Below are 21731 nucleotides of genomic sequence, written 5' to 3'. Positions count from 1 at the left end.
GTGACTAATGGTGATTCCTGAAATAGGTCGACATCCTTTTCAAGACCACATCATGATTTCTAAAATTAAGGTAATGTCTGGTAATTAGGTATAATAGCTTATGTCCCACATTTACGCTATGGATGAATTCTATTGGAATTAATAAATGAATACCCTTTTCAACTTTGCATCCTTAATGATTTTTAAATTAGATAAAGTTTGAACACAAAAGTTTTAATTCCAAATATAGGGTAATTAACTAGGTACCAATTTTTGGGCGCTTGTGGGGGTTCTAATCCTTCCCCACGCGTAACCGACTCCCAAACCTGATTTATGGATTTTTTGCAGACCCTAAAACTTGGTATTTTAATAAAAATAAAATGTTTTATTAAAATCGCCCAATTTTTATGGTGTTCCAATCGCACCTTAAATGATTGGTGGCGACTCCTCACATTTCAAAAACCTTTCCAAAGAAAAACCCCTAAGTCGGTACTTGTGGTTTCCCCCGCCTGGGTGAAAAATGGTGTTGACAAAGAAGAAGAAGGATCATTCCAAATGTGTGATTTCATATCCTATTTATAGATCGAAAAGTTAAAGCTCTAGCTAATAGATATATTCCACCATTATCATACTTTTTAGCCAATTTACAGTTGCCCTAACAGTTATCCTAATTCCATAAAATTCTATAATTGTCTGGTTACTCAGTAGTTGTTATTAGTGCTCAAGGATTCAACATAGCATCGCAACACAACATCACCTACAGCAGAACAATGCCACAACATCAACGTACCAGTTTTCAGCATTAAATGTCAAAATTAGCCGAAATTTCACCAACTAACTCCCATGACGCAAATGTTACAAAAATATGTACAAATGATCCTAATATGCTCCTAATAATGCTAAAGTTCAAGCTTAACATAGGTAAAAATATCCTAAATGATAACTCTTTTGGAGATTTATCAACATCATAAGGGAATGCCTTAAGATCCATAAGGTCTTACCCTAAGCCTATTAGGCCTAAGAGCCTACCCAAGGGCCACCTTAAGTTCATAAGGAATTACCAGCTTGATTGGAGCTGAACCTGCAGAGTCTTTATATCAAATTCAAAATAACCCAGTAATAAGAAATTTTCATATAGTGGCCAGTAATATCAGAAATCATTAATCATATATACTTTTGTATCAGAAACAGAAATCAAAGAGTGTACTTTCATTTCAAATAAAAGATTCATAGTTTTAAAATCATAGAAAATATTCAAACGCATATGGAACACACTAGAGGGTCCAATTATTTCTTGGAGATACTTGGTTGTTATCAAGAAAGGTAACACAGAGTTTCTATCAATTTTGAATTGATTTCAGAAATGAGATCCCTATTCAAAAAGGTTTGAAGGATAACGAATCTATCCAAAAATTTATAATAGATATATCAGAATCATTTAGTATTCAGATATATCAAAAGGGTATTCGGGAACTGTTACATCATAATTATTTAATATTCAAATTTTCTTGGAGTGATTCAATCAATCAAACTTACAAGGGCATTTTATTCATTTGGTTCCTAAGGAATTTTGGTAATTTAAATTAATAAAGATAAACATGGAATTATAGTATTCAATAATCTCTATCGACGTATCATCCTTTCAAGTCCAATTGATCTAAACATATCTCACTATTTCAATATTCACCAAGTATTCGGACAAATATATTTCACAAAATTGACTACATTATGTAGCTGGACAATTCATCTTCAGCAATCTTCATTGAACAGATCCGAGAAGACATATATGTATTTAGACAGTAATTGCCCATATTCTCGTATTGTAATAATAGCAAACATGGTCGACATACTAGGGTCATGCTCTAACATTTAGGGGAATATAACCTTTAACTTCATTAGTATTTCAATATTTATCAAATGCATTCATTTATTCCAAGTCGTAAAAGTATTTAAGTCATTTAGAACCTAGAGTGTATCTAGACATTTTGGAGCTCAATGGTATTTCAATTATTTTGAAGCTTTAGGTATTTTGGTCATTTTGGAGTTCAAAGATAATTTGGTCATTTTGGTGTTTAAGGATAATTTGGTCATTTTGGAGTTTAGGGGTATTTTAGTCATTTTGTTCAATTCAATCGTATGCACTACTTCCAGTAAATTTGTCTTCAGGTGTTTATTCAAGAAATTATAAATTTATTAGGTCAAATACAAATTTTCAGGTCAAATCAGATCTTTTTTACATCTCAATGGTATTTTTGTCATTTCCCATAAATTATATTCAGTCGTTAAATCTTTTGATATGATTTATCAGAGTTGAAGATTTTGAGGTCAACTATTTTATTAGTTAATAATTGAGCTTTAAATTTCCTATTAGTCATCAAATTCTGTTATACGAGTCACTCGAGTCTTAATCAGTTTATTATCCTTTTACAGTAATTAGAGTGGGTTTAAAATAATCGATTGTAACTATTATCTAAATCATATTCAATCATGCATTGACCAATTCCCAACATGTACAGTAAAGTATAAATAGGGTAGTAAAGTATTACCTCGATTTCTAAGCTACATTGGTCGGTCATTTAAACTTCATTTGATCATTCACGAACTTGAATTCGATGTCCCATAATCTCTCAAATATATAGAAAAATGAATTACATCAGAAAGGAAACTTAATCACAAAAATCAGATTGAATTGGAAGGTAAAACGCTGAAAATAGCTTACTATGTTCAAATTTGGCAAAAAAAACCCTCAAAAACAGACTCAGGACATCGCAAAACGTCAAATTAGGTGTTATTGAAAAAACCAACGGTCGGTCAACGACTGATCAAGGTTCAACGAAGGGTCAATGGCCAACACGGCTCGACTCAGCTTGGCACGAATCGACTCAATTTGGCATCACTCGGTTCGACTCAAGTGGCTCGGTTCAACTCAAATGGCTCAGTTTGGCTTGGCGGTTTAGACCAATTTAGCCAGTTTAGTTGGTTCATTCGGTTCATAAGACTTCCCTGGCTAGTAAATGACACGTACGTGCAGGAAGGATGTGTGCGACACGTGCAACGGGTACGACAATCAAACAACTACCAAAATTTCCAAAATCCATCATCGGGGAACTATGAGTCACTTACTCGTTTTATTTTACGATGAAGAATGACAGAGGATCAGTTTTTAAAATGGTAAAATTCATCATCGGGGAATAATGTACAAACTCGGATTAGTTCACCAAGCCTCCTCGTTAATGAGAAGGTTACCTTTGATTGCCTTCAACCAAATTACAGCATGAATCTTTGTAAAAAAACAAAAAATCCTCCACGGAGTTGCGTTTTCCCTTAAACACAAATTCATTATGCCCTAACCAAATACTCCACAACGCAGCCACAAAGGCTACCAAGCATAATTGTTTTACTTTGCAGTCGAGAGGAACTGCAAAAATTCAGTCAAACAAGCTATCAATATCATTAAAAACTCCCAGAGGTAAGTTCCACCACTCGATGAAGGATATCCACAAAAATCTTGAGAAATTGCAGCCCACAAAAAGGTGATAAACATCCTCCAATGCAACATCACACCATCCGCAAGAGAAATACATCCTTTCCACTTCAATACCCTGATTCTTGATGAAAACTTTTGTTGGCACTCTACGAATTATCAACATCCAAAGGAAATTTTTTACCTTTGGAGGGATGAGAAATTTCTATACCTTGTCAAAGTCAAATTTCGGATCCTCCACATCTGCATCAATAATTAGTTGTGATAATTTCTTAACCAAAAATATCAATCTTTGTCATGTTTCCAAACAATCCTATCACTTTTTTCCTCAACCGTCTTACAATCTTGAATAACGCCTTCAAAGTATCTACCATGTCCCATGCACAGTCAAGTAGTTCTCTACTAGAAGCCGATGACCAACCAAAACCACCTGCATCCTCACCACCAATCACCTATCCCATAACAACCCGTTCTTCTCTTGCTAGCCTGAAAAGTCTAGGAAAAGTGCATCTCAACGGTTTATCCCCACACCAAACGTCAATCCAAACAAGAATAAGTTCACCATCACCTACAACCCAATGAAAAGCATCTGATCTCATCCACCTACTCATGCTCTGCTTTGACCAATTCCTGATAATATCATTCCATACAATAGACATATTTTTGACATTGGAAGAATTTAGTAGCTCATTATCAGAGGGATTACCATACTTTGAGGAGATTACTCTGTGGCATAATGCTTTTTTCTCCACACCAAACCTCCATCCCCATTTGGCTTATAGAGCTTCATTCTTTTCTCTAAGATTTATCACCCCTTCTCCCCATTTAGAACGGGAAAGACACACCTTACTCTAACTTACCAGTACTAGTTTTTTTCTTCCCCGGTGAGCTACCCCACAGAAAATTCCTTCTGATGTTATCAAACTTCTATACCACCAGCTTTGTGACTTCGAAAAGGGACATGAAATACATGGGAAGAGTAGAAAGGATAGAATTAATTACAATCACTTTCCTAGCAAATGAGAGTGAGTTTCTCTTCCACCGAGCCAGCTTCACCTGGAACCATTCAATGATCGGATCCCATGTTTTAATTTTCCATGGGTCTGCCCTTAAAAAGAATACCCAAATATGAGAAAGGTAACAAACCCACCTTACATCCACAACATTTGGTAAAATCGGTAACAAAAGCATAATCCACATTTATTCCTACAATACATGATTTACTAAAGTTTATACTAAATACGAGAAAACCTCAAAACCTCAATATTCGTCTAACATTCACTAAAAACTACATTTTTGGTTTCACGAAAATAATTGTGTCGTTTACAAACTGTAAATGAGTAAATGACTGGCGGGGAATAACATTTTCAATGCCTTTGATCTCACCCAATATCTCTGCCTTTATAAATAAGCGATGTAGAACCTCTGTCATAATGATAAACATGAACGGTGACAACGAGACTCCTTGCTGGAGCCCTCTTCTTATTCGAAACTCCTTTGTAGGAGACCCATTAACTAACACTGAGATGCTAGCTGAGGATACACAAGCCCAAATCCATCTTCTCCATAACCTGCCGAATCCTAGGTTTTCCAAAACCATCATCAGGAATTCCCACCTCAAGCAGTCATATGCCTTAGAGAAGTCTAGCTTCAGCACAACTCCCCCATTCTCTGAACCAGCCTCAAACATAGAGTGAATAATCTCATTTTCTACCAGTATTCCATCTATTATTTGTCTTCCCGCAATGAATACACACTGAGTGTCACCGATCAACACATCCAATACGATCTTTAGCCATCTCGCTAACACTTTTGCCACAATTTTATAAATCGAGCCTATTAGGCTTATCGATCTATAACAGGACACCAAAGTCGGGTTTTGAATCTTTGGAATCAACATAATAAAAACGCATTAAGTTTCTCTGGTAGCTTGCCTGTTTTATGAAAAGTGATCATCAACCCCATAAGATTTTCTTTCAATTATTTTGAACATTTCTTTAAAAATGTAACTTAAATCCATCAGGCCCCAGAGCTTTTGATCCGTCACATGACCAAACTGCAGTTTTGATTTCCTCCATTGAGAATGGTAGTTCTAGTAATTCTACCTCTGAATGAGATAAGGTTTTGAAATTCAATTGAAAATTGGCTCCCCAGTCTCAGCTTTGGGAATCAAAGTGTCTCTTGAAATGTTCAAACAAGACCCATTTTAATTTTTTTGACTCGTTAATCCACTTATTTTTAATTCGCAAGCCAACAATCTTGTTTTTACAAGAGCAAAACTTCACTACTTTCTGAAAAAATAAAGTATTCGAGTCACCAAGAGCTTACCATCTAATACGTGATTTTTGTCTCCACGTCTCTTCTTGGACTCTTAACGCTTCCCACGACTCCTTGAAAATTTACAGCTTCAATTGATATTGGGCGCTTCCGGATACATTGCCCTTTTCTTCTAACTCGTTCCCTTTCCCCTCTAAATTCTTTACCTTTGAAATAAAATCTTCACCAGACTTCACATTCCAACTTTTCATCGCACATTCTTCTCATTTTCAACATCAAATCCGACATGTTCCCTATGTTTTTCCTGAGAGTTTCCTTTATCAACATTTTCCAGTCCGTTTTGTCGAGGAACCAATTGAAAAATTTAAATGGTTTAGGGCCCCAGTCCACATCGTCGGATACAAGTATTACCGACGCATGGTCTTACACAGTCCGTTTTAGACCAAATTGTTCAAAATTACCACCTCCGAGGAACCATTTCTTGTCTAATAGAAATCGATCCAGACTACAACTCCTGTTCGCCGGACCATACCATGTAAATTTTTTATCTCTCATCGTATGATCGACTAACATGCAATTGGCAATGACCTCATTGAATCCTTACACCCGACAATCGACCCCATGCCTCTACGTCTCTCGCTTCTACTCCGAACAACATTAAAATCTCCAGCAACTACCAACACATTTTGATCCATACTTCTCAAAATGCATAGTTCATTCCATAATTGGATTTGTTCTGAAACACAGTTCGGAGCATAAACACAAACGATTAAAATATTTAGAGCTAGGTTGATCCACTTACCCAATACACATATAAACCTCTGATTTGTTTGTGATTTTCCACCTCAAACAATATCTTGTTCCACACAACCGCTAGTTAGACAGTGTTTTTGGTTGATTTTTTAGACATGGGAAAATTATTTTTAGTCATTGGACTTTATGGTATTTACAAGATTAGTCTCTAAGCTTCAACTATAAATACTCTTACCCATTTAGCTTCAAAATCATCCCAAAATACCAAAATCTTCTAGTTCTCTCTTAAGTGTATTTTGTAAACACCTGTAAATTTTCTCTTTATTAAAATATCAGCAGTAGTTCGAAGACGTAGGCAAAATTGGCTGAACTCCGTTATCAATTTCGGGTATTATTTTTCCTCTTTTATTTCACGTTCTCACTAATCTGGTTATAGAAAAATTACTTGTACTCAGTTTATTTCCCAACAACATCTACCTCCATCCACGATTGATAAAGAAAAAACAAGTTTAAACAACCTCTAAAGCTGCCAGTTCTTTTAATATCGCAGATTCTTCTCCAATAATCTGGATGCACAATTTTTTCCCAAGCTTAGTGTTCTTTATGCCTCTTTCTTTTCTATTTGCCATTTTTTTCCCAATATCTAAGTTTAAACTCCAATGACTCTAGATCTTTTTCCTTTACCTTCTGTCTTTTCAGCACCTTACCTTTTTTTTCTCGATCAGATTTTGACAGAACAGTATCTTGCATGTTTAGCATCGATCCATACATTCCTATTCTCCTATTTTCCCCCACCCATACTTCAGTTCTCTAAAGAAACCTTGTGGGTCATCCTCGACAAAATATTGACTTTAGTCCATGCACATATCAGCACAAAACTAATTATTCATCAACCCATTAAAGTCTTCATCCCAAGAGGAAATAGTTGTGGGATGCTCATCCGTTAGAGCCTCTAATAAGCCCATTCTTATTAAATCCTCCACAACTTTTGAACCAAGGCTTTCCCGACCTACAATGGGCTCCAGAATGAAATACCAACTCCCCACGTGACTTCTCCTGATCAGCCACCTAAATATTCACTCCCGCCTATTCAGGTTTTGTAGGAGTTTCCTGGCCAACAATCATAGGGCCTTTAACAAGAGAACCTAAGTCTATGCCCCAACTTCTTTTGAGACACCCTCGTCATTATTTTCCTAGACATGTTCATTTCCAATACTCGCGTCATTAAATGCTTTCTCGTCCTCCATCGCCATTTTTTGGATAATCTCATTCCCTCTCTCCTTTCTTTTCGACTTCAGCTTCTCCGACGACGGGTCAACCGGGAACTGAGACGACGATTCATAATCAAGGTTTTCCTCGAATTCTTTATCCGTCTTCTTTGTCTTTGCATCAAACTTGGGTTTAATGTATGACTCATTTTTGAAACCAAACTCTACCACCCCCCTTCATACTTAAACTCACCAGCCATCACCTCTACTACTTAAAAATTATGTTACGTTGATTTGTTGGGATTAAAATTTTAGTCTTTTCGCAATCCTCACTATGATCCTAGTTACCCCCCAATGATTCAAACGTTCCCCATAAAGCTTCGAGATTCTTGAACTTTTTTTAATTCCATCAATGAAGGGGAAGTCCAGACACCTCCAACCATGTCGCCCTTCCCACTTGGTTTAGTGACTCCGACCAGGGTTTTATCTCTGAGAAAATTTCTCTCAAATATGACCATTGAAGATCATCCGGCAGTATATAAATGTCTTCATCCTCAAAAGTTAATACAAATGATTTTCCTCCCAACCTCTGGAACTTTATCTCTCCTAAACCCCACTTTTGCAATTCAGATTCAATATTGAAACAATATATATCGACATCATATCCCCAACCAGACACATTCTCAACTTCTATACCTCCTCATCTTCAACATGGCTAGTCATCATTTTCTTGCCAATAAGTAGTTGATCAGACATCACCTCGCTACTTGCAAATACTTGTGGCCTATTGTTTTCTGATGAGGCTTTCTTCCCTTCCGATGCTAATCTTCCATTTTTCGCTAAAGATATCGATATTCTACAATTGTTAATCATTTTCTCATCTAGATTCCCAATCATTCATCTTGCTTCAGGCATGCTATCTATTCTTACAAAAGCAAACCTGGTTCCCCTTTTGCTTTTCTTACTTGCAATGTAAACATTTAGAACTCTGCCCTGTCTTCCAAAAACCTGGCACAAGCCCTTCCAATGCAATTCCATTGGTAACTTATCTATGAAAAAGGTTACTACCTTATCCTTAGCATCCTTATTCCCCTTATTCTCGCCGTCAGCTACTGCCATCTTTAGTCTCCGTTCAACATGGTTACATTCAGCTTGACTCCGTCCAAGCACCGTACCATCTCCCATAACCGCTGCTACCATCTCCCTCCGTGGAGCCTTGTTTCCCTTATCTCTCTTGATATACAACCTTAGTGCTAAAAAGGAGTATTGTAAAAAAGGAAAGTGACTTTGGCTGAAGAAGAATGATAAGATTTATGTTGATTTTCTCTTATTTTGTTTACTGTATATATGGAAAGCATTTGCTACAAAGATATAATGCAATATGCCAATAAATGTTGGAAATTAGTTTTATAAAACATTGTTTAATGGAAATTTTGTTGACTAAAAATTAAGAGTTCTGATATACACAGTTGACTGTGTTACATCTAGCATTTTTAAGTTAACTGTCACATTTGTAAAATTAACGACCGCATAAATATAATAGCGATCAATGACATAAATTGTAAATCAAATGACTTAATCGATTAAATTTACTATATTAATGGCTTAATTTAGTACAAAAAATAGCGTCTTAATTGATTTTTTTACCTACAGATTGAGGGCTTAAACCATTTTCTATTGGAGTTTGTATTATATTATATTATATTTAATTTAACATGAATAATAAAGTGTTTAAAGTTTAGCTTACAAACAAAATAATGCACTTCAACAGAAAAAGATAAGGGGAGATGCTGAAATCTTAGCAACATAGCATCCAGTTCAGATCGTGTTAATTTCGGTGTAATGTACAAGATTACACTAACAATTTCGTGGAAAATGTTGAATTGCTTCCTATTGGGTTCGTTACTTGTTATTTTGCCTGCCAAAGGCCCAAAACCACTGCTTTGTCACAGTCTTTCTTTCAATTCTTGCTAGTTACAAAACTGAAGAAATATAACTTATTTTTATTCTTCAATTCAAAATTTCATATTCATATTTGATTTATGTATGCATGTACGTATGAATTACACAATTCTATGGCTCCATAATGTTAAATATTTTACAAAGTTTGTGATTCCAAAACTGAGTATCCTTTTAGTGCACAGAGAGAATCACTACATCACCACTGAAAGATATCTAATAATCTGTAATAGAATTTGTTTTGATAAATCCCAAGAATAATATAGACCTTTCAACGATAAACTGAACAACATAAGGAAGAAATCATACAATACATTGTTAACTTGGAATGAATTACCACATCTTTAGCTCTCAATTTCCTTGCCCAAGCATTCATAGCATAAGGATCATTAACGAACACACAAATGACAGAGTCGATTCCTTTAGCCTTGAACTTATCAATGTTCATCGTGTAACTAGGCACGTGCTGTTGTGAACAAACACCTTCGTATGCTCCCTATACAGAATCCCAAATACAGTATAAATCCAAGTTTTCATCGAATTCCCATTCCAGATAATAATGTTAGAAATAACAAACTAAACAGATCTACACTCCACTTTCCTTTTTGATTTTTTGCTTGATTTGTTAAATTGGGTTTGAACTTTGCTCTTTAAAATACGAAAATCATGCGTATTATATAATCCAGACTTTGACCCTAATATGATGGTATGCCTCGAATCTAATGTTCTTGTTGCTCTGAAAACTTGAATCATTCTTTTGTATCTTACGGTTATGTGAGTTGTTTTCATAGGTAAATTTCTTTCATGGCTCCAATAATAGGTTTGGTATCTACTGTGATAGATTTTTGGTAACAATTTTGTAGTGCCTTTGACAAGTTAGTTAAAATTCTATGGATAATCTTTATTGAAGCTGCAATATGATTTTTATGACTTGCTCGAAAATTAGAAGTTTTTGGAGGAAAACTGATGTGCAGGGAGGATGTGTGTTAAAAGCATTCTATGAGAATATAAACAATCTCAATAATGGTACACCAGGCTGTGGGGAGTCTTTAGCGATTTCGATTGCAGCGTTGGAGTTGGAGTGGTGTTGTGGTAATTGAGATTGATTCAAATATCAAGATGTGTATGTTAATGTGAGTTTTTACAATCGACGGTTATCTAATGCTTTGAAATCGTGTTGAGATGATGGTGTGTTTACTGATGAATCGAGCTATATTCTTCAAGGTTAGCAAACATTCTTGTTGATTATCATATTCGAGTTGGACACTTTCATCAGACACATATTTGGACATGAATATGGGATCATGATCATCCAAACATATGTAAAAACTTGAAAGAAATATTTGGGGAATAGCATACTTCATATTCGACACTCAATTGGAATTTCAGGTAACTTAGAATGTGCCAACCACTAATCCAAATGCAAGAGTTCATCTAGGGACGAATGCAGGATTTTATGCGAGTGAGTGGACTTATAAGATTTTAGAGGGAGAAAATAAATTATCATTAAAAAATACAAAGAGAATATCTAAAATACATGAGAACTTGAAATTTTCAAGAGGACGACTACCTCCATTTACCCCGACCTTGGGTTCATCCATATTCTTCTTTAGATTCTAGTAAACTATATTTTTTATTTAAAATATCGTAAAATATTTCTTTCAAAATTTCATTTTGTAAACAAACTATTTAATCCACTGATATTTTCAGCATTATAGATACGTATCTGGGATGTCCCATGTTGAAAGGATATGACTATAATTAGTTGGGTACATCGGAGGGATTTCCAGGGACGAGGAGTAAAGTTCACACACGTACCCATATTATTTTCAAGATTTAACTTATAAAATAATAACGATAATTTTGAATAAGATTAATATATTAGATGGGATCGTTTCAAGTCTGTTCTGCAAAACTTGCCGGTTAGCTTCATGTCTCTCTTCCAATTGCCTAAAGGGGTGGCTAACGCCCTTAACAATCTCATCGCCAAATTCTGTTGGGGTTCATGTAATGGAAAAGGTATTCATTGGATAAAGTGTGAACAACTATGTAAATCAAAGAAGTATGGTGGGTTGATATTCTTTGATCTTAAGGTAAGAAATAGGTCCCTACTAAACAAATGAGTGTGGAGATTCGGTAGAGAATCAAATTATCTATGGAGAAAGGTAATCGGTGAGAAATATGGGTACAATCATCACGCTTTACTTCCTTATGCCCCTCTTGGCAGGAAGTACTCGTGGATTTGGCGAAACATAACCCGTCCTCTTTCTAATCCGGTGGATATCTCTATGAAAAACATCGGTCATGTCATCGGTGATAGAAAACATATTGATTTCTAGAATGAAACCCTCGACTGATGTTGATTCCCTCAGAGTTTCGTTTCCCCACTTTTTTTGTTTAGCTCTAAAAAAATCTGGTAATGTCCATGAATTTGGGATCAAGTCAAACGGGTTTTGGCAGTGGAATATAGAGATTCGAAGGCCGCTCTTTCAGTGGAATTTTTTTTTATGGAAGAACTTTTTTGGAACCTTAAACATGGCCTCTTTTTGGCAAACAAATCAATAAAACCGTGTGGAAAGCCTCATCTGTAGGGTTGTACTATCCAAAGCTCTTTTGTGATCTGTCCCCATCGTTTGGTATACAGGAAGACCCAAGCTGGAAGCTCCTAAAGTCGAATCCTTCGTATGGAAAGCGGTCCATGGGTGAATCCCTACCTCTGTTGAACTCGCAAAGCATGGTGTTGTTGCGTGTAAACTCCCTCTGCGTTTTCTGCTCCAAATAGGCCGAATCAATTAGTCACCTTATCTTGCACTGCCTTTTCCCATGGAACATTTGGTCAAAGTGGTGCAGATATGGGATTTCTTTTAGTGGTCACAAGGAATTTATATTCCATCATAACAATTTGGATGAATTTTCCTGTCAAGCCTTCTTGGAAACCGGTTTGGTCTCTAGATTTTGTTGGTTTCCTCTGGATAATTTAGTTGTGCAGGAACGAAACAATTTTTAATAGTAAAAAGTTCACAGCTGATCAGGTTTTCGACCTCGCTCTTATGCGGATCGGTTTTTGGGTAAAAAGTAAATGGCCCGTTCATGCCTTTCTGTATTAGATTTCACTCGAAACCCTCAAGATGTTCGAATTCTTAAAACTCCCTCTCGTAAATCTGCTCATTTTTAATGGATTGCTCTGTTTGTTTCTCACCAAGCGTTTTTTGTATACGGTGTTGCAGCTTCTGACGCAAGACAGGATAGCGATTATCCTGTAGGTTGGTTCCAACAGATGATTTACAAGAGAAAATTCACCAAAAACCAGAAAAAACAAGTCTCTAGGGTTTAACGAAATATTATAAAATCAAACAATGCAAAAATCAGTCCACAAGCCGGACTGTTATAGCCAAAAATCATGTTTATCCGAATTTTACCAAAAATAGCAAAATCCCGAAAATCACTCTAAACTGAAATTTGAAATAAAATAAACAATATGCAAAAAACATCCGGCCCAAATTGGATTTAAATTAACTTCCTAATTGACAAGCGAAATATTACCATAAATAGTATAAAAAAAACTAGTGATTCGGAGGGGAAAACGATAGAATTTGAGGTTGAAAAAAGGTCAAATAGAGCCATGCTCATGTGGACAGCGTGCGCGTCAAAAGGGGCTTTCTTAATTGGGGTCTTATGCGCGATTCCGACACCCGTAGCCAAAGTTATGGCCAAAAAACTGAAACGTACTCAAAACGGCCCCAATGAGGAACATATCACAATCAACTCCTGCCTTTGCACTGATCTGCCAACTCATGGTATCTCAGCACCATCAAGGTGCAATCTGACAACTCAGCATCATCTGCCTCGGATCCCCCTGCATCAGGTTCCCTAGTTGCAGGTGTCGAGTATTCTTTTTTTTTAAGGTAAGAAAAGAAAAAGAGTTTGTCAAACTTTTTGTTCTAATCGGGTGCTTTCAACTGTTTTGTCTCAAGTGACATCTTTGTTTACTTTGCAGTGAACGTTTTCGGGCGTTATTTTTTTTTGTTTACTATTGGATACTTTTTTTCCCCTAATAGGTTTAAAAATAATAGGTTAACGATTATGTAGTGGATTAATAAAGATTAATTGTAATACCCTAATTTCGCCCGAGTTAACAATCTTGACAGAACATTGGCCTCAACACATGCTAGTAGCACTACATCAAGTCAAAAGCCCGTTGTTCCCCTTTCTATCTCCAATATACGTTGTATCAAATACAAGCTCATCTCCCCAACATCAATCAATATTCAAGAAGATGAAGCGTTTGAGAATTTGTCCTTTCTCATTCGTGCAAACTGTTGCACCAAGCAGTATTGGCAGAAGTAAATGAGGAGTAATATATCAGCAACAGTAAAACAAAACAAAGGGAGAGCATTCATAAAAAATATTTTGGAGAGAAGAAAAAAAAGGACATCAAAAAATCTAGAGAAAAATCCTCAGTCTTTTTTTTCCATCAACAGAGAGCATTATAACGAAGAGCAGAGAAAAAAGAGAGGATCCTTATTTTTTTCCGAACGTAGCAACCAAAGAAACCAAAAAATGAAAGAAAGATGAGAGGAAGAGAAAGATACTCCCTTTAGCTTCGGAGGAACCCACGAATGTCGGAGTAAAGAGATTCGAATCGTCACCTGTAGATCTACGCCAATACAATCTCCATTCAAGCATACGAGCCTCGGATCTACACTTAAGAGGGTAAGAGCTCACTATTTAACTAATTTTCTTTAACCTTTTGTCATCGACGAGCGGTGGTCGATCACCTTTTCCTTTCTTCTGCTCCATAGATGACGAGGGAGAGGAGAGAAATTTGGGGAGTTATTTCTCATTTTTGTTTATGAAAAAAATGAAAGAAATGGATTTCAAAGCCAAACAGAGGCCCGTACTTCTTTGAAAATTTATGGGCAAATTATCGTTAGAGCCCTTTCACTATTATCGTGTTTTTCTATAATGGTCATGATAAGTGCTTATTTTAGTTAATATTTTACTTTTAAATTACTCTTTAATCATTGATTTTTTGGCTTATTTGTTTATTTTAATTCATTTTCTGTATAGGACGCAAGATTTTAGAAATTGCACAAAAAGGACACAGTTCTGCAGATTTTTTATTTTCGGTATCAAAGCTGGCTGGAATTCAGATTTGAATTAAACTTAAGTTTAGGATAATATTTTAAACATTATGTTATCTTTCTATTTTAGTTTAAATAGGTTTTAGTATTTTAATTAAGTTTTAGGATATTTTTTTTATATTTTATCTTTGTTTTAGGTATTTTAGTTTAAATAGGTTTTAGTATTTTAATTAGGATTTAGAATATTATATTATTTTTTTAGGTAATTTAGTTTAAATAGTTTTAAGTGTTTTAATTATGATTTAAGATGTTTTAGCTTGCTTTTAGGAATTTGAAGGATATAAATACCCTTTAAGGGTGAGCCTAGAAACATATCTCTCTCATTTGATAATAAAACCATCTTTATCTTTTTAGCTTTCTCTTTATTTTTTGCATACTTTTCTATTTATGCTAAGTATGACTTTGGTTATGCTTAGCTAATTTTCTTTCAAGCCGAAGGCTAAAGTGAAGGCTCAATTCCAAACGTGAGAATTGTAAGGTACTTAAATCGCTTCGGATTTTCTCTCTGTTTTCTAAGCTTACTTTTCAAATCAAAACGATTTCGACATTGGTCCGGATATTGTTATGTTTAATATTTGAAGAAGGATTTGCTTATTGAAGCATATTCAACTTCCCGAGAACACACTTAGCAAAATTGTTTGCTAAGAGAAAATTGAGATTGAAATCATTTGTTATTGAAATGACACAATCTGAGTTGGCAACGAAGAATTGTTCTTGTAAGCTGACGTGAATCTTGAAGCAAAAAGAAGTTTCGATGATTCGAGGAATTTGAGACAAAGCTGAAGTCTGAGGCTGCTTTCACAATAAGTTTCTCTTTATCTCAATCTCTTTAATTTGTTTATTTAATTATTTTTCTTTTAATTAATTCTTATTTTTTATTTTAAAAACAACTTTTAAAATTCCTCTTTTATATTTATTACTATTAATATTTATTATTATATTATTTTCCTTTTTTATTATTGATTTTTTTAATATATATTTTCAACTTCATCTGGAATTCCATCTTCTTCTAAAATAAAGAAAGAGTTTTATTAAATCAGAAACACCACAGTCCCTATGGATCGATCATGCTTTTCTATACTACCTTTTCCTTTTTATTTATTAAGAAGCCAAGAATTATTTTGATAGTAAAACGACGGTTATCAAATTTGTGCTATTGTCGGGGACTAAAAGCTAGTATTGATTTATTTTTCTAGATTTTTATTTATGACCAGAAGAAACCCAGATGAATTAGTAAATCTAAATTCGGAGATCAAAGCACAAACACGAAGAATCCACGCACAAACACTTTGAGAAAAGAGAAAAAGACAAGATGAACAAGAGAAGAAATAAGGAACAGAATCAAATCCGGACTCTGAAGCAGACATATACAACATTCCGATGGCAGAAGAAGAACAAACGATCCGAGAACTAGTCACAACACCTATCACTCAGACACCATTATGCATTAAATTTCCTAGTGGCAGAATTCCATTTCAATTAAAGATGGAACTCATTCATCTTCTTCCCACCTTCCCCAGCTTTCCCACTGAAGATCCTCACAAACACTTGTTGGGATTCAACATGGTTTGTACTAGCATGAAACCACAGGGAGTTACCGATGGTCAAATTAAATGGAGAAGTTTCTTTTCTCTTTAGCCGACTTGGCTAAAGATTGGTTATTTTATTTACCTCCAAATTCAGTTAATTCATGGGCTGACATCAATCGAAATTTTCTTGACAAGTTCTTTCCAGCGGCTAAAGCAAGCGAGTTGCGAAGGAGAATTCTTTCCATTCAGCAAAAGAACGAAGAAAGTCTTTATGAATATTGGGAGCGATTTAAAAAGCTTTGCACACGTTGTCCGCAACACAGATTAAGTGTGGAAATGTTACTTCAATCCTTTTATGAAGGCCTTTTACCAATTGAGATGAAAATGGTGGATGCCACCAATGGAGGAGCATTAGTCAACATGACCCCAACAACAGCAAGGGAATTCATTTCAACCATGACAGCCAACTCTCAATAGTTTTCAAGTGAACCCAGCCGACGGGTTCACGAGATAAGTATATTTTCCCTTGAAAATAAGTTAGATAAATTAACTGAAGTAGTTAATTCACTTGTTGCAGGAAAATTTGGAGCAACAAGAGCATGTGGGATATGCACAAAGCTAGACCATCTGACGGATTGTTGCCCACTGATACAAGAAGGAGGATGGCGAGACCACCCATACTTTAGCTATGCGGCAAATCCAATACCAACTTATACTCCTCAACAACAAACGCAAAATAAGTTCCAAAAAGTTGATGAAGCGTGATAAAAGAGCTGAAGAAAATGAGATCTTAGAGGTGTTCCAAAAAGTTCAAGTCAACATACCTCTTCTTGAAGTAATTCGACAAGTATGCTCGATTCTTAAAAGAACTTTGCACTACAAAGAGAAAATTAATGGGGCACGAAAAGGTAAATTTGGGAGAACATGTCTCTGCAATTTTTCAATGAAAGCTCCCATCAAAGATGAAGGATCAATGTATGTTCGCTATACCGTGCAAAATAGGTGATTTTAAAATTAAACGTGCAATGTGTGACTTAGGAGCTTCAATTAATGTTATGCCATTTTCTATATATAAAATGATTACTAACGAGCCTTTGAAGGAAATAGGAATAACCATACAATTGGTTGATCGATCTGTGATCTATCCAGTGGGAGTAATGGAAAACGTCTTGGTAAAGGTCGATGTATTATTCTTTCCTGCAGATTTCTATGTCATTGACATGGAACATGATAGGTCAAATTCTTATTCCGAGGTACTCTTAGGCCGACCCTTCCTAAGCACAACACATACAAAGATCGATGTTAGAAGTGTTATACTAACAATGGAATTTGATGGTGAGATCATTGAATTTGATGTTTACAAAGCAATGAAATGCCCTAATCATGTTGAAAGAATTAATTATGTTGATGTTATAGATCCTTTAATTGATGAATATATTGAATCTAATTTTTCTTATGATCATTTTAAGGATCTTGAACTTTGCCACGATGAGGAAGAAAGAGGGTTTGAAAATATTAATTCAATCAATTCTGATTTATCTTTATCTTCATCTAAAACTAAAATTTTTACCATATGTTTTGCAAGCATATGACGGAGCATTTGAAATATGTCTTTTTCGACAAAAATGAAACATTACTAGTTATCATCTCAAGTAAATTATTCGAAGGAGAAGAGGAAGCTTTGGTAGCGGTATTGAGCTCTCACAAAGAAGCCATAGAATGAACCATTGCCGACATTAAAGGATTAAGTCCCTCGACTTGCATGCACAATATCAAAGTCGAAGAAGGAGCAAAGTCATCACGTGAAGGACAACGCCGATTAAATCCACTGATGATGGAAGTCGTAAAGAAAAAAATCCAAAAACTCCTTGATGTTGACGTAATCTATCCAATTTTGGATAGTAATTAGGTAAGTCTGATTTATGGGGTTCCCAAAAAAATGGGAGTCATAGTGGTCGAAAATCAAGAAGGGGAGTTAGTGCCAACAAGAGTTCAAAATGGATGGCGAGTTTGTATTGATTACAAGAAGTTGAACTCTCTTATTTGAAAAGATCATTTTCCTCTTCCTTTATAGATCAAATGATTGAAAGATTATCTAGGAAAACTCATTATTGTTGCCTTGATGGTTGTTCAGGTTTTTTCAAAATCCTAGTGGCGCCAGAGTATAAAAAAAATGACTTTTACTTATCTCTTCGGTACATTTGCATATAGACGAATGCCCTTTGGTCTTTGTAACACACCAATCTCCTTCCAAAGATGATTGTTAAGTATATTTTCCGACTATGTGGAGAAGGACATCGAAATATTTATGGATGACTTTACAGTTTATGGTAACTCTTTTAATGAATGTCTTTATAATTTAACTAATGTGCTTAAAAGATGCTTAGAATATAACCTTGTTTTGAACTATGAAAAATGTAATTTTATGGTTGATAAAGGTTAATTTTAGGTCATATTGTTTCCTCAAAAGGGATTACGGTTGATAAAGCCAAAATAAATGTTATACGCTCACTTCCTTACCCCAAAACTATGAGGGAAATTCGTTCTTTTCTTGGCCATGCAGGATTTTACCGCAGGTTTATTAAGGACCTTTCGAAGATAGCACAACCTTTAAGCAATCTACTTCAAAAGGATCAAGACTTTGACTTTAATTAAAAATACAAGGAGTCTTTCAATTCATTAAAGGAAAAGCTTTATTTCAGCTCCAATTGTTCAACTGCCAGATTGGAATCATGTCTTTGAACTTATGTGTGACGTATCGGACACTAGCGTTGGAGCCGTTCTCGGCCAAAAAATAGGAAAAGAACCACATGTCATAGCCTATGCATCCCGAACTTTGGACCCGGTTTAGAAAAATTATTCGACTACAGAAAAAGAACTTTTTCCTATAATTGTTCCTTTAGAAAAATTTAGATCTTATTTGCTTGGCACTAAAATTACTGTTTTTTCTTATCATGCAGCTATAAGCATTTGATGAGCAAAAAGGAGGCAAAACTGAGGCTTATCCGATAAATCCTACTTTTACAAGAGTTTAACTTAGAAATTAAAGGCAAAAAGGGATGCGAAAATCTGGTTGCGAACCAGTTGAGTTGAATTCCCCTTTCTACATCTGACCCACCACTTAGAGAAGAATTTCTTGAAGAAAAATTGATGGTGGCGCAAAGTATAATCCCATGGTTTACAGACATGATTAATTATTTAGCCACATGTAAGTTACCATTAGATTTGCCGAGACCTGAAATCAATCGAATTAAGCGAGAATCCCGATATTATATTTGGGACAATCTTTATTTATGGAAGCACTGCTCGGATTAGGTAATTCGATGATGTATTTTTGAAGGTAAGGTAAACTCAATTTTATAATTTTGTCATTCTTACTCTTGCGGTGGTCATTTTGGGCCAGAACCTATAACTCATAAAATTCTTGAATGTGGTTTCTATTGGCCTAACATCTTTCGGGATTCTTATCTATTTTGTAAAACTTGTGAAATATGTCAACGTACATGTAATTTAAGCCGTAGGAATGAAATACCACTTAATTCTATACAAGTTTGTGAGATTTTTTATGTTTACAGAATCTACTATATTGGTCCTTTTACTTCGTCATTTGGAAATACTTATATTATTTTAGCTGTGGATTACATTTCTAAATGGGTGAAAGCTAAAGTCACTTGGAATAATGATGCTAAAACTACAGTTAATATTTTGAAAAATATTTTTCCAGGTTTGGCACGCCACGGGCTATAATAAGCGATAGAGGAACACATTTCATCAACCGAGTAATCGAGTCGCTAAGGAAGAAATTTGGAGTAACTCAAAGAATTGCTACCACTTACCATCCATAAACAAATGGATAGGCAAAAGTATCAAATTGAGAAATTAAAATAATTATTGAGAAAATTTTTAAACTGGACCGAAAGGATTGGAGTTTAAAACTAACTGATGCACTTTGGGCATATCGAACTGCTTATAAAGGTCCCATTGGGATGTCACCATATCGGATTGTTTTTGGTAAACTATGCCATTTATTGGCCGAGTTAGAACATCGGGCTTATTGGGCCGTTAAACAATGTAACATAGACATGGATGCAATTAGTGAAGCTCGTAAATTACACATTCAAGAAATTGAGGAAATCCAAAGAAATGCATATGATAATGCTCATATATTTAAAGAAAAAACAAAAGAATTTCACGATAGTAGAATTTCTTTTAAAACTTTTTCTGTCGGTTAAAAGGTTTTATTATTTAACTCCAAATTTAAAATTTTTGCAGGAAAACTCAAATCAAAATGCCTCGGACCGTTTACAGTTACTCAAGTATTTCCTCACGGTGCTGTTGAAATTGAAGATAACTCAGGAGTACGATTTAAAGTTAATGGAAAAAGATTGAAGCCATATTATGAAAATGCTCCGGTTGGTCTAATCAAAAAAATAAATTTAGAGGAACCCATGCTTTAAAAACTCAGGTCGTTAAGCTAATGACGTTAAACAAAATAGCTTGATGGGAGGCAACCCATTTCGTTTTATTTTCATTTTATTTATTCCATTTCATTTCATTGCATTTATTTTATTTTATCAAATTCTTAATTTTATTTTATTTTTCTCTTAACAGATTCGAATTCCGATCGAATATTTCTTACCTTCGCCCGGGCTCATCTCGATATGACCATGGCTGCGGTCGCCACTAGATTGGGGAGTATTCTTTTTCCTTCTCTTTGTTTTTAAATTCGATATATGTTTTGGGACAAAACATAATAAGTGAGGGGGAAAAGGATAAGCATGTGTCAAAATTTTCCTTGACTTGTTTAATTGTTTGAAATTGAGTTATTCTGATGTTGATATGTTGGGATCGTTAGTTGCTAGTGTTGAATTTCGCTTTATACTCTTGATTCCTTTTGGATTATGACAATGTTTTTGATCGAATTTAATTTGCACGATTCATGATTGATATAGCTGGTGAATGTTTTGTTAAGTATTGATATTTCATGCTTTTGTCAATAAAGATGAACTTGACTCAATGCATATAAACTTTTCTTGTGAGATTTTAGCCTAACAAGCATACATTATCTTTCTTGCTCATTGTTTGACTTGTGTGTGCCGAACTAATTAGAATATATTCTAGAACTTGTAATCACAATGCATATCGAGACTACATGTTGAACGTAATATTTTAGTGTGATAGGGGCACCTAGGATAAACCCACTCTTCCCAAAAAGCCTACCCATTTATATATCCACTAGTGAACCACATTTGAGCCTATTTCCCTTTCTTTGTTGTACACCTCATAATTAAACCGAAGTCTTTCTTTTTTATTTTTCCTCTCTTTTCACACCCTTGCTGAGACTTGAGATCTTGTATCATTGTTGTTCCACGAAAAAACAAAAAACATAAAAACAAGT

General features: G+C 35.1%; 1 long non-coding RNA gene across 1 annotated transcript; it reads right to left on the bottom strand.

Annotated features, from left to right (window-relative positions):
• Positions 1-649: 649 nt before the first annotated feature.
• Positions 650-10139, bottom strand: LOC120202130. Its single transcript, XR_005523711.1, has 3 exons — positions 10001-10139; positions 3909-3915; positions 650-662 (listed from the first exon to the last, which is right to left on the bottom strand). It is a non-coding gene; the product is annotated as an uncharacterized LOC120202130 (long non-coding RNA).
• Positions 10140-21731: the final 11592 nt, after the last annotated feature.

The sequence above is a fragment of the Hibiscus syriacus genome, unplaced genomic scaffold (genome assembly GCF_006381635.1).
Source record: "Hibiscus syriacus cultivar Baekdansim isolate YM2019G1 unplaced genomic scaffold, ASM638163v2 tig00008235_pilon, whole genome shotgun sequence".
Classification (NCBI taxonomy): Eukaryota; Viridiplantae; Streptophyta; class Magnoliopsida; order Malvales; family Malvaceae; genus Hibiscus; species Hibiscus syriacus.
Note: the sequence above shows the minus strand (reverse complement) of the source record. Positions and strands in the feature narration are given on the sequence as shown.